Source organism: Hordeum vulgare, chromosome 6H (genome assembly GCF_904849725.1).
Source record: "Hordeum vulgare subsp. vulgare chromosome 6H, MorexV3_pseudomolecules_assembly, whole genome shotgun sequence".
In the NCBI taxonomy this organism is placed as follows: domain Eukaryota; kingdom Viridiplantae; phylum Streptophyta; class Magnoliopsida; order Poales; family Poaceae; genus Hordeum; species Hordeum vulgare.
In genome coordinates, this window is record NC_058523.1 from 231,832,473 (window position 1) to 231,849,381 (window position 16,909).

The following is a 16,909-nucleotide window of genomic DNA, read 5'->3' on the forward strand; positions in this document are numbered from 1 at the left end:
TGGAAGGCTGGGCCTTCTAGCCTGGTGTTTTGTTCCTCCTTTGTGTCCTTAGTGTCGGCTAGTGGTATTATGTTCCATAAATGAGGGCTCCTAACATGCTTCGGGTTGTTATGGGGACCCCCTTGACTTCCATTTTCGGATAAAACTGGCCTGACAAGGCCCAACATTGCTACTATATTTTCCCAATATAATGATACTGAAAATAATAGGGTGTCATGAACCCGAGGAGTAATTCAACATAATACAGGGGGGCAGTGCTGATGGTGCTGGTCCAAAACAGAGCACTGTGCGGGGCCACTCGAGGAAACTCATGGATTTCTATCCGGCCTTCGTACGCATAGCTTATCCGTTGTGTCGTGAGAACGAGATACGCGGCTCCTATTGAGATCGCCGACACCCTGGGCGGCCTTGTTGGACTTTTTTTACCTTTCTCGAGCATCTTGTGCATCGGGATTCCGGTGATGCTTTGGGCTATCTCAGAGTTGAGGTTTTCCACTAGGGGGTCCGAGGAGATCACGAGATCCGTGGTCGAGGGTTTCTATGCAACGTGCGGTAGTTTGTGGTGGACTAGTTGGAGCACCCCTGCAGGGTGTAATCTTTCGGAAAGCCGTGCCCGCGGTTATGTGGAAAACTTGGAAACTTTGTTTAACATCCGGTTCTAGATAACTTGAACTTAACTTAACTAAAACTTACCAACTGAGTGTGTAACCGTGACTATCTCTTCTCGTGAGTTCTATATCCGGAAGAGGACACGATGGGGTTATGTCTGACCTAAATAGGTGTTCAGGATCATTCATTTGAGCATCATTAGACAAGTCCGTTATGCGTAGATCTTCTCCCCTCTTATTCTTGTACTCGTAAGTTAGCCACCTCAAATAAATGCTTAGCCGCTTGCTGCGGCTTCACCACTTAACCATACATCACCCATTAAGCTTTCCTAGTCTTGATACATTTGGAAATGAGATTGCTGAGTCTATCTGGTTCACAAATTACTACAACACCAGTTGCAGGTACATGTAAAGATTTACTTTGAATTGAGCGCGATGATTGTTCTATCTGGAGTTTCCTTCTTCTTCTTCTTCATCATCGATCTAGGATGGGTTCTAGGCTAGCAAGGATGGACGTCGTTATTTTATCGTTTGTTCTCCTATGTAGTCGGACCTTGCTCTTCTTCATGATGATGTATATTGTTGTATTGATGTGAATTTGATGTAGCTTGTGGAAAGTGTAAGCCAACTCCTTATACTCATCTTTTCAGTACATGTACTTGTAAGGATATTCATTCTCGCAAAATGACGAGAGTTGCTTCTAACTCTGTCGAGGCCCTCATGCCAAAATAAGGATCTTAGTTTCACATGGTCTTAGTTTTTTCCCGTTATGTTGCGACAAGAGATTATGTGGTTGACGAAGAAGTTGGACCAGATGCTTTCAAAGACCTCGAGGACTTTTTTCACCCAGGTAAGGAACCACTGATCATTTTGATGAAACCCATCTTTATGCATGTAATATAGCACTTTAAGTTGTTGCATCGGAATCATGATGAAGAGGTGACCACTTTGGTACCTGTGTTACTTTGCTCGTTGATACTTGCATTTCCATGACTCTACTTTCCACATAGGGTTGTGTGGGTGGGAAGTAGATAGGTCGCTAAAGTAGTGTTGTGCAAGTGGGACGGGTATATGCATGGTGATGGAAATGAAAAGAATTTTTATGACTTTTAGAAAAGCACGTCGGGTGCCGCTAATGCCCGAACGAGAAGTTGTGTGTGGTAACCACTTCATAAAGAAGTGGTGTGTCGAGGCCGGTAGCGTGTGTTTTTTTCAAAAACAAAGAGATTTAAGATCTGCTGACCATCCCAACATTACATGTGCGACCACAATAATCGTAATGGGACAGGGCTCTGTTGATTACTTTGGTCGATGGTAGTAGAGAGGCCTCACTACTAGTGGTGGGAGGGCGTAAGTTACACTCCCGATACGTGGTCGTGCCTGGATGGACTACTATGGCTGTTTTCACATACACCGGGCACAATGTTGCGTACCCTCATGGATGGTATGTGTGATATACATCAGGATGAATGATGCCAACGAGTGGACACTTTGTTTAGCATTTTCAAGGGAAAGGAATTATTTGGGTGATTACCTTGGGTACCTAAGGTACCGCGAGTCTTGGATGACACCGAAGTTTACCGAGTATTGTGGGTAAAGCGCGCAACCACTGGAGTGCGTAAAACTACTCGAATAGATGTATCCATGGTTATGGACAATTGGTGGTCCTGCTTAAACTACATCCATTGTTTCACAAAAAATGGTGTGTGTGAGAAGGAGATGCATGAGTTGAGTCGGATGACTTGACGTGATGATTAAACTGGAGTTATTCCAAATTCTATCTATATCGATATCTATAACCTATTCACACAGATACTCGTAACCTCATGATGAATATTTTACAAGTTGATAGGACACGTCATTGCACTCAAATTAGTTTTCTGCAAAAAGTACGTACTTAGTGCTATATCATGCATTGCGATACCTTGTTCCAAACATGGGTTGCTTGCGAGTACATTCAAACTACTTATTGGCTTGCCACTGGTTATTAAATTGTCAAAGCACGGAAGAGCATGAACATGGCGAAGAGTAGCCTGGTGACGATCATTTGCATGAGGCTGCTTCCTAGTGAGAATGCCTGTAGGATTTAGGCATATGGCATGGGTCCACGCTATCATTCAACATCTCTGCTACGAGTTTATGTTTGATGTTTGGCCTTCATGGCCTATCTATGTAAGACTTGACCATAATGTCCATAATTTTTGTAAGACGAGATGTATGGATGTACGACTCTTGTTATTCAACTTTTGTGTGTTCACTATTTAGTGAGCATTAATATTTGGGATCACTCTACACGTGCATTCGGTGATCAGTACTTACGATTGAGGGTCCCCACAGAGCTGGTATCAAAGCCTTCCTCACTGTAGGAAGCCTTAGTTACCATGGACGTTCATTAGGATAGGAACTAGCCTCGAGACCCCTAATGCTTGTCATCTGCATTTGGTTTTCCGTGAAGAGGAACGGGTGATGCAGCACAATATAAAGCAAATACTTGCACCCAGCGCGAGCAAGAGGGTTGTCAATCCCCTTGGACTCGTTATTTGCAAGCAAGTTAAGTGTGTAGATGGTAGTTGATAAATGCAAAGTAAATAAACACAGCAAGGTAATTGTAGCATTTGTAAACTTATAAGTGAATAGACCCATGGGACGTAGTTTTCCCTGATGCCATCTCTCATGTAGTAGGCATACAATGGGTAAACAAATTATTGTTGGGCAATTTATAGAAAACCGCATAGTTATATCATATTCATGACAATGATCATGTGTATATAGGCATCACATCCATCAGCAAACAGGATGATTCCTGCCTGCACCTATCACTATTACTCCACCCATCGACCGCTATGCAGCATGCATCTACAATATTACGTTGAACAGAGTAATGCTTGGAGAACAATGTCATGATAGACAAACAGAACTCAATCAATATGAATTAATCCAATTGTTTTATCCTTAGTAGCAACAATACAAAGACGTATCTTGTTCCCTTCTACCACTCGGATATAGTAACCCGCCAGACTAAACCCACTATAGTGCACCCCTCTAACTTAATAAATATCAATCTAGTTGGCCTAACTATTTCAATAGATGAGAGAGATTTATGAAGCTATGATAATCATGCAAATAAGAATCATAACTAGAATCCAGAGAATACTCAAATGTTTATCATGAATAATCAGAACATAAACCCACAATTCATTGGATCCCAACAAATGTACCGCACAAAAGGATTACATCAGATAAATCAAAGCAAAGATGCGATGATAATTGTATTCAAGATCAAGAGAGAGAGAGAGAGATAGACATCAATGTACTAACTACAGACTATTAGGTTTGTGGTAAACTACTCACACATCACTATGGGAGCAGCAAGGTTGATGTAGAGGTCCGCTGTAATCGAGCCCCACTCCGATAGGACACCAAAAAAGGGCGCCAGATGGGCACACGGGGGCATAGAGACTTGCGGCTGCAGAAAAAGTGTTTTGGGGGATCTCTAGGTTTTTGGGATAATTGAGGATTTATAGAACAAAGAGGGACGTGTGGAGGCTCCAACGGGGCACCACATATCAGGGTGCGGCCACCCCCTGGGCGCTCCCTGTTGTGTTGTGGCTCCCTCATGTGGCCACTGCTCTCCTTTCGAAGCTTCCAGGTCTTCTTTTGGTCCAGAAAAAAACATAAAAAAGTTTTGGGGCAATTGGACTTCGTTTGGTACTTCAAACCTAAACAGCAAAAAACATGCAGAAAACAACTGGCACTGGGCACTAGCTTAATAGGTTAGTTATCAAAAATAATATTACTTGGTATATAAACACCGCCAAAACATCCTAGAATGATAATATTGTAGCATGGAACAACTAAAAATTATAGATATTTTTGGAGACGTATCAACATTCCCAAGCTTAATTCCTGCTTGTCCTCGAGTAGGTAAATGATAAAAACAGAATTTTTGATGTGACATGCTACCCAACATGTAATCTATTGTAGGTTTGATCACTGAGTAATGAGGAATTAATAAACATTACCATAGTAATATTAATAAACATAAGCAACATAGTCATCAAGTTTAAAAAAATACGATTTGCAAAGAATGTTCACCCCTATACATTTTATCATATAAGTATAGCATGGTTGCGTCCTCACCACATAAATACAAATGTTAAGCACCACGGTGTCAAGTCAGGCAATTGGATCGTACTGTTTAACGCGCTTCACCTTTTTATTACTCACTCAATATATGAGCATCAACCATTGATAAAGAATAAAGGTGGAATAGAATATGGTGGTAGGTTTCAAACGGGTGAAAGTGGAGAAGAAAGTCTCTCATGAACTAGGTGTATCAACAACCTATGGAGATTCCCATCAATAGATATCAATGCATGCGAGGAGTATGGATTTCCATGCAATGGATGCAGTAGGCCTATAAGTGTATCTCAACAGAATCTAGGTGGGTGTGCATCCAACTTGCTTACTCATGAAGACCTCGGGCATTTGAGCAAGGCCGTCATCGGAATATACAAGCCAAGTAATATCATAAAAATTCCCACTAGCATATGGAAGTGACAAAACATGAGACTCTATATATGAAGTGCATGGTACCACTTTAGGCACAAGTGTGGAAAAAGAAGTAGTAGCACTGTCCCTTCTGTCTTTTATCTCATTTACTACTTTTTTCTTTCTTTTTTCCCTTTTTTATTTTTTCTTTCTTTATTTCTATTTTTCTTGTTCTTTTTTTCTTTTTTTCTTTTTTTCTTTTTCATTTTTCGTCCGGAGTCTCATCCCGACATCTGGGGGAATCATTGTCTCCATCATCCTTTCCTCAGTGAGATAGTCCCCTAATAATGATGATCATCACACTTTTATTTACTTACAACTCAACATGAAAACTATTGTATGACTCTATATGAATGCCTTTGGAAGTGTACCAGGATGTGCAATGATCAAGCATAACATGTATAAAAATGATCAATGGTTGCTTTGCGACAAATACTATGTCAGCTTATATGATCATGCAAAGCAATATGACAATGGAACTACAAGTCATATAATATGACGGTGGGAATTGCATGGCAATATATCTTGGAATAGCTATGGAAGTGCCATGATAGGTAGGTATGGTGGATGTTTTGAGGTAGATATAATGAGGTTTATGCGCAACAAAGCGTATCAGGTCACGGGTTTTGGATGCACCAACGAAGGTTGCACCGATCCTCTAGGTGAGAATGGCCAATGCATGGTACCGAAGAGGCTACCAAATATGTGGAGGTGAGAGTGCATATATCCATGGATTGACATTAGTCATAAAGAACTCACATTCTTATTGCAAGATTTTGGTAGCTCTCTTCAAGTAAATACTACTCACTTGCCCCTAGGGAGGAGGTTGGTAGGAGTTAACAATCGCGCGCTCCCGAGTTAAACAACACTAGTATTTCAACTAGGAATAAGTATGCTCACACATCATCATCATGCCATAAAAATATTTGGATGAACAACAAGTTACAAACCTCTAATTCACGATACTTATATTAACCAATGATCATGCACTCATGATGTTTTCACATTACCACATTAATATCAATAACCATGATTTCTCTTTTACACTACTGGAATTCATAAATTTGCCGTTAGCCTGGCCTTTGTTGTCTGCTGACGCATGGCAAATGTACTCTTTGCCGTCAGCTGTCACACTGCTGACGACAAAAGAGGTGGCTGATGGAAAAGGTTTATTTTGCCGTCCGCCAGCGGATGGCAAAGAATATCTATGCGGACGAAAAAGGGCGGGCGGACCGCATAGCCCCCACCCCCACCCACCCAAACGGCCGAAACCCCCACCCCACCCACACCTCCCCTTTGCCGTATGCCTGGGGGTCCTTTGCCGTCTGCCGGGGGCACGGCGGATGGCAAAGGGGACGGCGGTTCCCCACCTGATGCCTCCCCATCCCGCCCCTTTGCCGTCTGCCTGGGGGCACGGCGAATGGCAAAGGGGCGGCCCACCAACCACCATCAAGCCAATCCCCTCCTCCCACGTAGCCCCAGGCCCCTGCTCGAATCCACCCCGCGCCCAACGTCCTTCCCGTGCCGCCCTGACGTCCCTCTCGTCACCTCACTCGCCGCCGGCCCCCTGCTCCGCCTCCCTGCGCCGCCGCCCACATGCGCGGCCCCCCTGCGCCGCCCCCTGCGCCGTCCCCCTGCGCCCCCTCCCCTCACCGGTCGGCCCCTGCGCCCCCTCCCCTCACGGGCCGCCCCCCTGCACCCCCTCCCGTCACCGGCCGCCCACCTGCGCCGCCCCCCTTCGCCCCCTCCCCTCACTGGCCGGCCCCCTGCGCCCCTCCCCTCACCGGCCGTCCCCAACTACGGTAAGATTTGTTTTTTAAATTTGATAGTTACTTTATTTTATTTTGTCTGTTAAATTAGATAGTTAGATTATTAGGTACTAGATAGAAAAAAATAACTTAGAGGATAGTTATTTTAGGTAGAATAAAATATATAGAAAAAAATAGATAGAAAATAAAAAACTTAGAAGATAATAATAGAAGAAAATAACTAGAAGAAAAAAGAAGAAGAAGAAGAAGAAGAAGAAGAAGAAGAAAGAGGAGAGGAGGACAAAGAGAAAAGAAAGAAGAAAAGGAAGAAGAGGAGGAGGAGGAGGAGAAAAAAGAAGAAGAAGAATAATAATAAGAAGATGATCAAGAAGAAGAAGAAAAAGAAGAGAGAGGAAAAGAAGAAAGGAGAGGAAAAAGGAACCCCGACACTAACCCTTTACCCCCGACCCATGACGCCCGACGCCACTGACCCTCGACCCTCGACCCCCGACACCACTGACCATTGACCCCCGACGCCCGACGCCACTGACCCTCGACCCCCGACCCCCGACACATGTTCGGCCTCTTATTGACCGAAAAGACCCCAAGCCCCGACGCTAGTGACCATCGACCCCCGACCCACGACTCAACTAACCCCCGACCCCCGACGCCACTGACACCCGACTCCACCGACCTTCGACGCCACTAAGCCCCGACCTTCGACACCTCTTCTGCCTACTATTGAATGAGAAGGTGCATTTCGGCCTTCTAGAGGCCGACGGGGGTCATAGTTTTCTAAATTATGAGTTAGGCCACATTTTTTCCGATTATGTTTATTATAAAAACATCATATTTGTGTTGATCGTGTGAATTTCAATGTGCAGTTGTTCGAAGACCTCCACGTGCGTTGGACGAGCTCTGCCCTTGCGTTTGTTGGTGAGCACAAATGACTTCTCCTACTACCCCCTTAATTTGCTGTGTCCCGGTCTTCGTGCCAATGAAACTTGCTAGCTATAGGTTTCTTCAATCATGAGTATGCGTGACCAGTATGCGTCTCCCGTTCGAAAGGGCGACATCTATAAATATGGATTTATTTGCATATTTATAACCGCCATCCTTTCGAATCGTCCAACATTATCCATGGACAGGCCGAGTATGTGTAGATTGGGTTCGTTTTCCCGTATGCTGTGCTCTGGATCCGATGCAGAATTTCGTCAGTGCCTCCCTGTTGTTCTCGGGGTACACATCCTCTCTGCTTATTGCCGAGACGTGTATCAAGAGAACAGCGGGGAGGTTCTGCCGAAATTCTGCGTCGCATCTGGAGCAGAGCATGGGAAAACGAACCCAATCTACACATACTCGGGTGGGATTAGGACCTATCTTTACCTATTAGCATGTAGGTTGCATGAACGTAATAAAACTGACAAACTTGATTAATGTATGAATGTAGATGATGAATTATATATTTATTTCTTGTGCCCCCATAGGTAACTAGGCAACATGTGTGATCGTGCTTGGATGTACACTGGTCACCCTAGTCAGAAAGACATGACCCATGAATGGTTAACAAAAACCAAGGGGTTTGTGAGAGCCCTATTTGCAAATGGCCAGCAAAAAACATGGTGCCCCTGTCCCAACTACGACAACTGGAAAAAGCAGACAGAGTTTGAAATGGGTAAACACCTGCAGAAGTGGGGTTTTACGCCTAATTATACGGTGTGGACTTTTCATGGTGAGTCTGACCAACGTGCCAGACCTGAGGTGATTCGTCGTCGCACCGACGAGCATGGTACCGGGATTGAAGACATGGTGCAAGACTTTGATGATGCTCGGGATTCGGACGATGAGATGGAGGAATCTGTAAAGGCTTTCTATGAAATGTTGGAGTCTTCAAAACGTCCTCTCCACGAGCAGACTAAGCTTTGTCAGCTAGATGCCATCGGGCAAGTAATGGCTCTGAAGGCTCAATTCAACCTAGACAGAGAATGCTACGACGCGATGATGACGATATTTGCATGCTTTGTACCCAAAGGCCATGTACTGCCTGCAAACCTGTACCAGTCAGAGAAAATCCTCCGTGTACTTATGATGCCCTATGAGAAGATACATGCATGTGAGAATGGATGTGCCTTATTTAGACTTGAGTATGCGGCCTTGAACTATTGCCCCATTTGCAATTCTTCCAGGTATATTGTGGTAGACAACGGTATGGGTGAGAAGAATCAGACCAAAATCCCCATTAGTGTTCTTTGGTATCTGCCAATCGTACCAAGACTTCAACGTCTTTTCATGGTCGAAGATGACATGGCAGAAATTGGGAAAAGGAACCGAACTAGATGCGGATGGGAACAAGATGCTGGTACACACTTCAGATGGTTTTGCGTGGAGGCACTTAGATGCATTACATAAGGATAAATCGGAAGATCCAAGGCAACCTAGATTTGCCATCAGCACGGATGGGTTCAATGTGTATGGTATGACGGCAGCACAATACAGTTGTTGTCGTGGGTATAAGTCTGACAGTAGATGTGTAGGGTACGAAAGGATGGGCAGAGCCTTAGCTACGGCGAGGATGTATGAGTTCACGCCCCTCTACGGTGGAGGTAAAATCCCTACGTCTCAGTGCTCTTGGGAGCTTAGTGTCGAGTGGAATATAGGATTACAGTAAATGCCAACCCCTGCACCGGTGGGGAAGGGCGGCTTATATAGAGTGCGCTGCCCTTCATAATGGCCCGGTGGACAGGGATGGAATAGTGGCGAATAAATGCCTATGTTATAGGTAACGTACGCCTTAAATGTTATTAATGGAGTATGAAAACGTATGACTGTTGCCCTCCTGGGAGGTTACGATGTACAGAGTGGAATCCAGTCGGTACGTTAAATACGCTCCGAGTGCTCATCACCGATTGGATGATGGGGGAGTCCTTAGTTTAGTCAGAACTGTCTAAGGGCCTTGTCCTCTATGAAGGGTAGTATTTGGGTAGGACCTATGGGGCAGGCCTATGACCCTACCCTGGGACAATAACCCCATCATTAGTCCCCGAATGGATCGAGGTTGGAACGACGAAGTGATGTCTGGAGTATGGATCCGACTGGTATGGATGTGACTTCGGCGTTGTTTGCCTGGATACATTTTGTCCTTTCGACCAGTGATCCGAGTGTATATACCAATGAAACGAACCGTCATGGCCCGAGTGCTTCCGCGGAATCTCTCGATGTGACTGGTCAAACTGACAGCGGCGGATTTTCTGGGATCCTCAAATTTCGGTTGCCGCGCGCTCAGTGGGGATGACGACATCGCCATCGAGTAGGTTTTGCCGCCTCGATTACCACGCCTTTATCTTCTCCACTAACATCGCAGCAGCCGGTCGAGGAGATAAGATTTCGGTTCCACCTGTTAGTGACCCAGTCGGAAGCGTATTTAAGCCTCTCCGGCGGGATTCCTTGTTGCGCTGCCCATCTTCCTGCATTAACCCTGCTCCTCCCGCAGCTCTCTGCACACCACAAGCCTCCTCTTTCCTCTCCTCCTCTGCGGACCTGTTGCCTTCGCCATGACGAAGGGGCAGACCAGAAAACTCGAGTCGTAGAAGAAGAAGAAGAAGGGGGCGGCCCCTGCTCAGCGGCGACAGCGGGCACTGCCGGCGGGTTGGATCAAGGGGGATTTCCACCCCTCCACGGTGATGAAGGACGACTTGCTGGAGCTGGTGGAGCACGGCATGATCGTCGACAACTCGTGGAGGCTGCCGAAGGGCGAGACGGAGGCGACGCCGAAGGAGGGGGAGCACGTTCTGCTGCTCAGCCATGTGTTCAGGGGCTTCTCCTTGCCTCCTCACCCCTTCTTCTGAGGTATCATGACTTACTTCGGGGCGCAACTCCATCATTTTCCTCCGAACGCAATAGCCCACCTTGCTGCATTCGTCACCCTTTGCGAGTGCTTTATTGGATGTCCCCCCACTGGGGGCTCTTTAAGTACGTCTTCTCCGCTAGGTCCCAAACCGTCAAAAAGATTAGCCAGTCGTACGATAAGACCCATCTCCTCCAGCTCTGCGGGGGCTTAGGCTTCCATAAGAAAACAAAGAGTAGCTACCCCCTCTCCAGTTGTCCGAGTCAGTTAGGAACTGGCAATTGACCTGGTTCTATTGCCAGGACATTGCTTGTCCGAATGCTTTGACTGGGTTGCCACCTTTTTTGCCTAGACTGTCCGGCCCCTCCCAGGCAGCTTGCACTCTCAAAGGGGGAAAAGATCCAGATCCAGCCTCTGGTCGACGCGCTGATAGCCGTCGTCCGCAAGGGAGTCACCGGCACGGACTTGCTGGAGACTTTTCTGGGTCGGCGCATCCAGCCGCTGCAAGCCCGACACCACGCCATGTGGCACTACGCGGGGCCTTCGGATTCCACTCGGACTCATCCATAGTGCGTGACCGGGGAGACTGTGAGAGAATGGATCCGCGGCATCATAGGCGCATGCAACAACCCCGAAGGAGCCCGGCGGGGGAAGCCCTTCCGCGCCGATAATCCTCCTTCGAATGAGGTGGGCACGTCTTGTCGAGTGCTTTCAATCTTCTTAGATTTATCACTTTTCTTGTACCGCCACCTGACGTTGCCGACTGTGTTTTGTGCAGGAGTGGACCAACTGGTATTCTGCCGTCTCAAACGGGAATCCAGCTGAGGAAGAGGAGGGCAGCCAGGAGGGCAGCATGGATAACACCGAGTACGTCTCCGATAGTGGGGAGACGGAGGAGGAGACCGAATAGGAGGAGGAGGTTGGGGAGTAGAGCTTGCCACCTCCACCATCAGAGCATCGAACTAAGCGCCGTCACGATCCCGCGGCTCCGCCGGCTCCTCAAGCGGCCCCGAGTGCTCCGCCAGCTCCTCCCGTGGCTCCGAGTGCTCGGGGTGTGAAGTGGACCAGGGACGCTGCTGCCGAGCCCACGGACCAGCCGTCCAAGGTGGCCAAACCTAGTTGGCCTAAGCCTCGGAAAGCTTTGCCTCAGATGAGGATCAGTGTTCCATTAGGCTCAGCGTAAGTGTCTTGTTCTCCCATCCTCTTTCAGTATCTGATTGAACTCATGCTTATCCGTCGAGTGGGTTTCACTCAACAGAGCCACTACCTCCGCCACCTCTCTGTCGCGCCAGGACGATGATCCCATGGATAGAGATAATGCTGCCACATCCCAGCATGGTACGTTGTCATGACTCTGAGAGTTTGTATTATTGTTTCGTGAGTGCTGTCTTTAATCTTGCCATTTTTCTGTAATTTCATATTGTTCAGTCGGGATTCCTTCAGAGGTGATCCATCTGGAGGACGACGACCAAAGGGGGTCAAGGCTAGCTTTGGCGCCTGTCCTTGAGGTTGTTCCATCTGCTGGTGCTCCCACCATGAACGTGCCGCCGACCGAGACGGTGCCGCCGACTGAGACGGGGCTCGGGATGCCCAAGGAGTCTTCTGTCGCACCGGGTCCGTCAACCGTTCAATATGACGCCCGACACCTCCCGGAAGACCAGGTGAGGGCCCCCAAGGACGCCATGGTGCAGGTGGAGCTGATGGTGGGTGACGCCTAGGGAGCGTATGACTCCATCACGTCTTTGTACAAGAAAAGCTTGGAACTCCGGGACGATATCCGAGTAAGTGCGCTAGTAAGTGTTAACTTTCCTCTTGTTACCCACGAGGGGTTTAAGTGATATAGTCGGATACAATAGGATCATTTTGCCGTGGGTTCACTCCGAGTGAACCCAGTGGGTGTAGTCCCCGAGACTTCTGTCAAGTGCTTGCACCGACAGTTGTCTTTATATGTATTTCCCGTGATCTGAACAGATCAGAGCTGATCTTCCCGAATAGTACCAGTGGGGGCAATCGGAGTGCACCCACTGGGTGTAGTCCCCGAGAGTAGTGTTACTCAGGTCGGGTAATAGCATTCTCATAGATTTGTCTGTTTGTCATGGAGCTCAATAGGGCCGACCTGTTCGAGCTTCATGCCAGTGGGGTCACTCTTAGTGAACCCACTGGGTGTAGTCCCCGAGAACGCCGTCGATTGCTGGCATCGGCAGGGGTCTGTAGAACTTTGATTGTTTTGTCATATGTGTCGATACTTTTTCCTTGTTGAATGTGTATGATCTTCCCTTTGTGCTTATTTGGCAGAAGACTTGCAAAATGGGATCCGCGTACAATGCCCTGAAGGCTGAGAAGATTCAGCTTGTTGCGGACTTGGAGGCGTCTGTGAATGACCTGGCTGGTGTAAAGGAGGCTCTTGCTGACCGAGAGAAGTCTTTGGAGGAGTCTTGGGAGATCAACAAGGCAATGGTAGCCGAAATTGAAAAATTGAAGATTCAAAGAACCGAACGGATGGGCCAGCTGAAGTTGATGAACACTCGGTGCATGGCGTAGGAGAAGTACGTCAGCGACTGGGCAAGGAAGATGGTTGCACTGCTTGGTGGTAAGTTTTTGCCGAGTGCTTCTTGACTTTGGAGTTCATTCTGCGCTTACTTTCTGCTTGTCTTTTCTTTGCAGACTTTTGTCGGGACGCTGAGGCTGAAGCAGCCGACATTGAACGGTCGGTTGTTCCGAACGTTCCACTCGGCAACGAAGCCAACCGGGACTTGCTCTGAGCGCATATTCACCTTAGCAGAGTGGGACCTTTCATTGGCCGCCTGAGAGAAGTCATCGGCCGGATCAACAAGGAGCTGTGGCCCGAAGACGATTCCCGGCAAGAAATAGATGGGTTGATGACTCGGTTGGAGGACGTCCCGAGCAGAGTGCAGGCATGGAAGAAGTCTGCCACTCGTTGTGGTGCGGACGTGGCACTATCTCTGGTCCGAGTGCACTGCAAGGAAGCTCGCGAAGAAAAGCTGAAGACGTTGCAGGTCGCCAACACCAAGAAGCTTCGATTCGAAGATTTCATGGAGACCTTCCTCGACACAGCCACTCGCATCGCAGACGGGATCGACCTTGACACCTTTGTGGAGCCTGCCAGTCCCGGTGACGCTTGAAAAACTTTATGGTGAACGCACATTTACCTCGGTATGCCGAGTGGTATCTGTATCAAACTTTGGCCACTGCTGTTGGCCGTCACATTCGTGGTTCCAGCTTTGAATTCAAATCGAAAATTTTGCTCTTCTTTCGCTAAGTTTTTTTGACACGATTTTGGCTCGTGGTTTTTGTTTGGTGTTTCTTGGTGAAGCCAATGGCAAACATGCGAAGCATGTAGTTGTCAGTTGTCTTCACATCCACATGAGCCTCAATGAGGGTCTTCCAAGTCTCCGAGTGCGCACTCGGAGCGAGCTTTTACTTAGGCGACTCTGGGTCACGGCTAAGTCTCCGAGTGCGACTTTTAGTGCACACTCGGAATGAGTTGTTACTCATGTAGTTGTCAGTTGTCTTCACATCCACATGAGCCTCAATGAGGGTCTGCTAAACCTCCGAGTGGATCTCGGGTATACACTCGGAGGAAGCTTTTTACTTAGGCGACTCTGAGTTGCAGCTAAGTCTCCGAGTGCGACTTTTCGTGCACACTCGGAATGAGTTTGTACTTAGGCGACTCTGGGTCGCAGCTAAGCCCCCGAGTGCGACTTTTAGTGCACACTCGGAGAGAGTTTATTACTTAGACGACTCTGGGTCGCAGCTAAGTCCCCGAGTGCGACTTTTAGTGCACACTCGGAGAGAGTTTGTACTTAGGCGACTCTGGGTCGCAGCTAAGTCCCCGAGTGCGACTTTTACTGCACACTCGGAGAGAGTTTGTACTTAGGCGATTCTGGGTCGTAGCTAAGTCCCCGAGTGCGGCTTGTAATGCGCACTCGGAGCGAGTTTGTACTTAGGCGACTCTGGGTCACAGCTAAGTCCCCGAGTTCGACTTTTAGTGCGCACTCGGAGCGAGTTTGTACTTAGGCGACTCTGGATCGCAGCTAAGTCCCCGAGCATGACTTTTAGTGCGCACTCGGAGCGAATTTTTTAGACCGGAGTCTGCAAACGCGGAAGAACTTTGAACCTGCAAGAAATCAATCTGCTTTGTATTACTTCAATGATACTTGTTCTTTACATTGTCCCCGTCGGCGGTCATGTGTAGAAGCGCTTCAGGAGATCTCCGTTCCATGCTCGCGGCTCGTCCGTTTCCCTGTCAAGGTTGTAAAGTCGATACGCCCCATTGTTCAGCACCTTAGAGATGATGAAGGGTCCTTCCCAGGCAGGAGCCAACTTCTGTGGTCTCTGCTGATCCATTCGGAGCACCAGGTCGCCTGCTTGGAATGTGCGACTCCTAACGTGTCGCGCGTGAAATCGCCACAGATCTTGTTGATAAATTGTTGAGGGAGTCAGTGCCATCTCTCGCTCTTCTTCCAGAAGATCCACTCCGTCTTGCCTAGCTTGCTCCGCTTTGGCTTCGGAGAAGAGTTCGACTCGTGGAGAGTTGTGAAGCAAGTCACTCAGAAGGACCGCCTCTGCTCCATAAACGAGGAAGAACGGGGATCGCCCTGTAGATCTATTCGGAGTTGTGCGGAGGCCCCACAGCACCGAAGGCAGTTCGGTGACCCATGCGCCGGCGGCATGTCCAACTTCTCGCAGGAGTCGAGGCTTCAACCCTTGAAGAATAAGACCATTCGCCCACTCTGTTTGCCCGTTTGTTTGGGGGTGTGCCACGGATGCAAAATCAACTCGGATTCCTTGGCCTGTGCAAAAGCCTTTGAACCTGTCCGAGTCGAAGTTTGTGTCGTTGTCAGTGATTATGCTATGTGGAACCCCGTATCTAGAGATGATGTCTCTGATGAATTTGATGGCCGTAAGGGCGTCAAGCTTCTTGATGGGCTTGGCTTCAATCCACTTGGTGAAATTGTCGACTGCTACCAGCAGATGAGTGAATCCTCCTTGGCCTGTTCTGAATGGTCCGACTGTGTCTAATCCCCACACGGCGAATGGCCAGACGAGAGGAATCGTCTTTAGCACAGACGTTGGCTTGTGGGACTTGTTCGAATAGAACTGACAGCCTTCACAATGGTCGACCATATCCTTGGCCATTTCATTCGCCTGCAACCAAAAGAAACCAACTCTGAATCCTTTGGCGACGATTGCCCTTGAGGAGGCATGATGGCCGCAGGTTCCCGAGTGAATTTTTTCCAAGATTAACTGTCCCACCTTGGGGTAGATGCATCGCTGAAGGACGCCTGAAACACTTTCCCTGTACAACTGGCCATCAATGACGGTGAAGGACTTCGATCTGCGGACGATCTGCCTCGCTTGGACTTCGTCTTCTGGTAACTCTTGCCTCAGGATGTACGCAATGAACGACACAGTCCATTCGGGGATGAGAGCAAGAATCTCCATGATCAAATCAACCACAGGAGGGACCTCGACTTCAGTCGGATCTATCGAGCTCTTCGGTTGTACTGGTTCCTCTGTAAAAGGATCTTCTTTTACTGAGGGGAGGTGTAGGTGCTCGAGGAAGACATCACTCGAGACCGGTCTCCTCGTGGATCCAAGTTTTGCCAATTCATATGCCGCTTGGTTTTTCAGTCGTGGAACATGGTGAAGTTCCAGACCTTCAAACTTCTTCTCGAGCTTCCTTACTGCGTTGCAGTATGCAGTCATGGTGGGGTTCCTTACATCCCACTCCTTCTTCACTTGATTAACCACCAAATCTGAGTCGCCATAGACCATCAGGCGACGGACGCCGAGTGTGATGGCCATGCGCAATCCGTAAAGGAGAGCTTCATACTCTGCCTCGTTGTTGGAAGAATCAAAATGTATCCGCAACACATACTTGAGTTTATCACCGTTTGGCGATATGATCACTACGCCAGCGCTGGAGCCATTCAACATCTTGGACCCATCGAAGAACATGGTCCAATGAGCCGAGCAGATGTGAGTCGGTTGCTGTTGTTCTACCCATTCTGCTATGAAGTCAGCCAGAGCTTGAGACTTTATAGCCTTCTTGGCTTCGAACTTGATGTCGCAATATAACATCTCCATTGCCCACTTCACCACTCGGCCTGATGCTTCCTGATTGTGGAGGATTT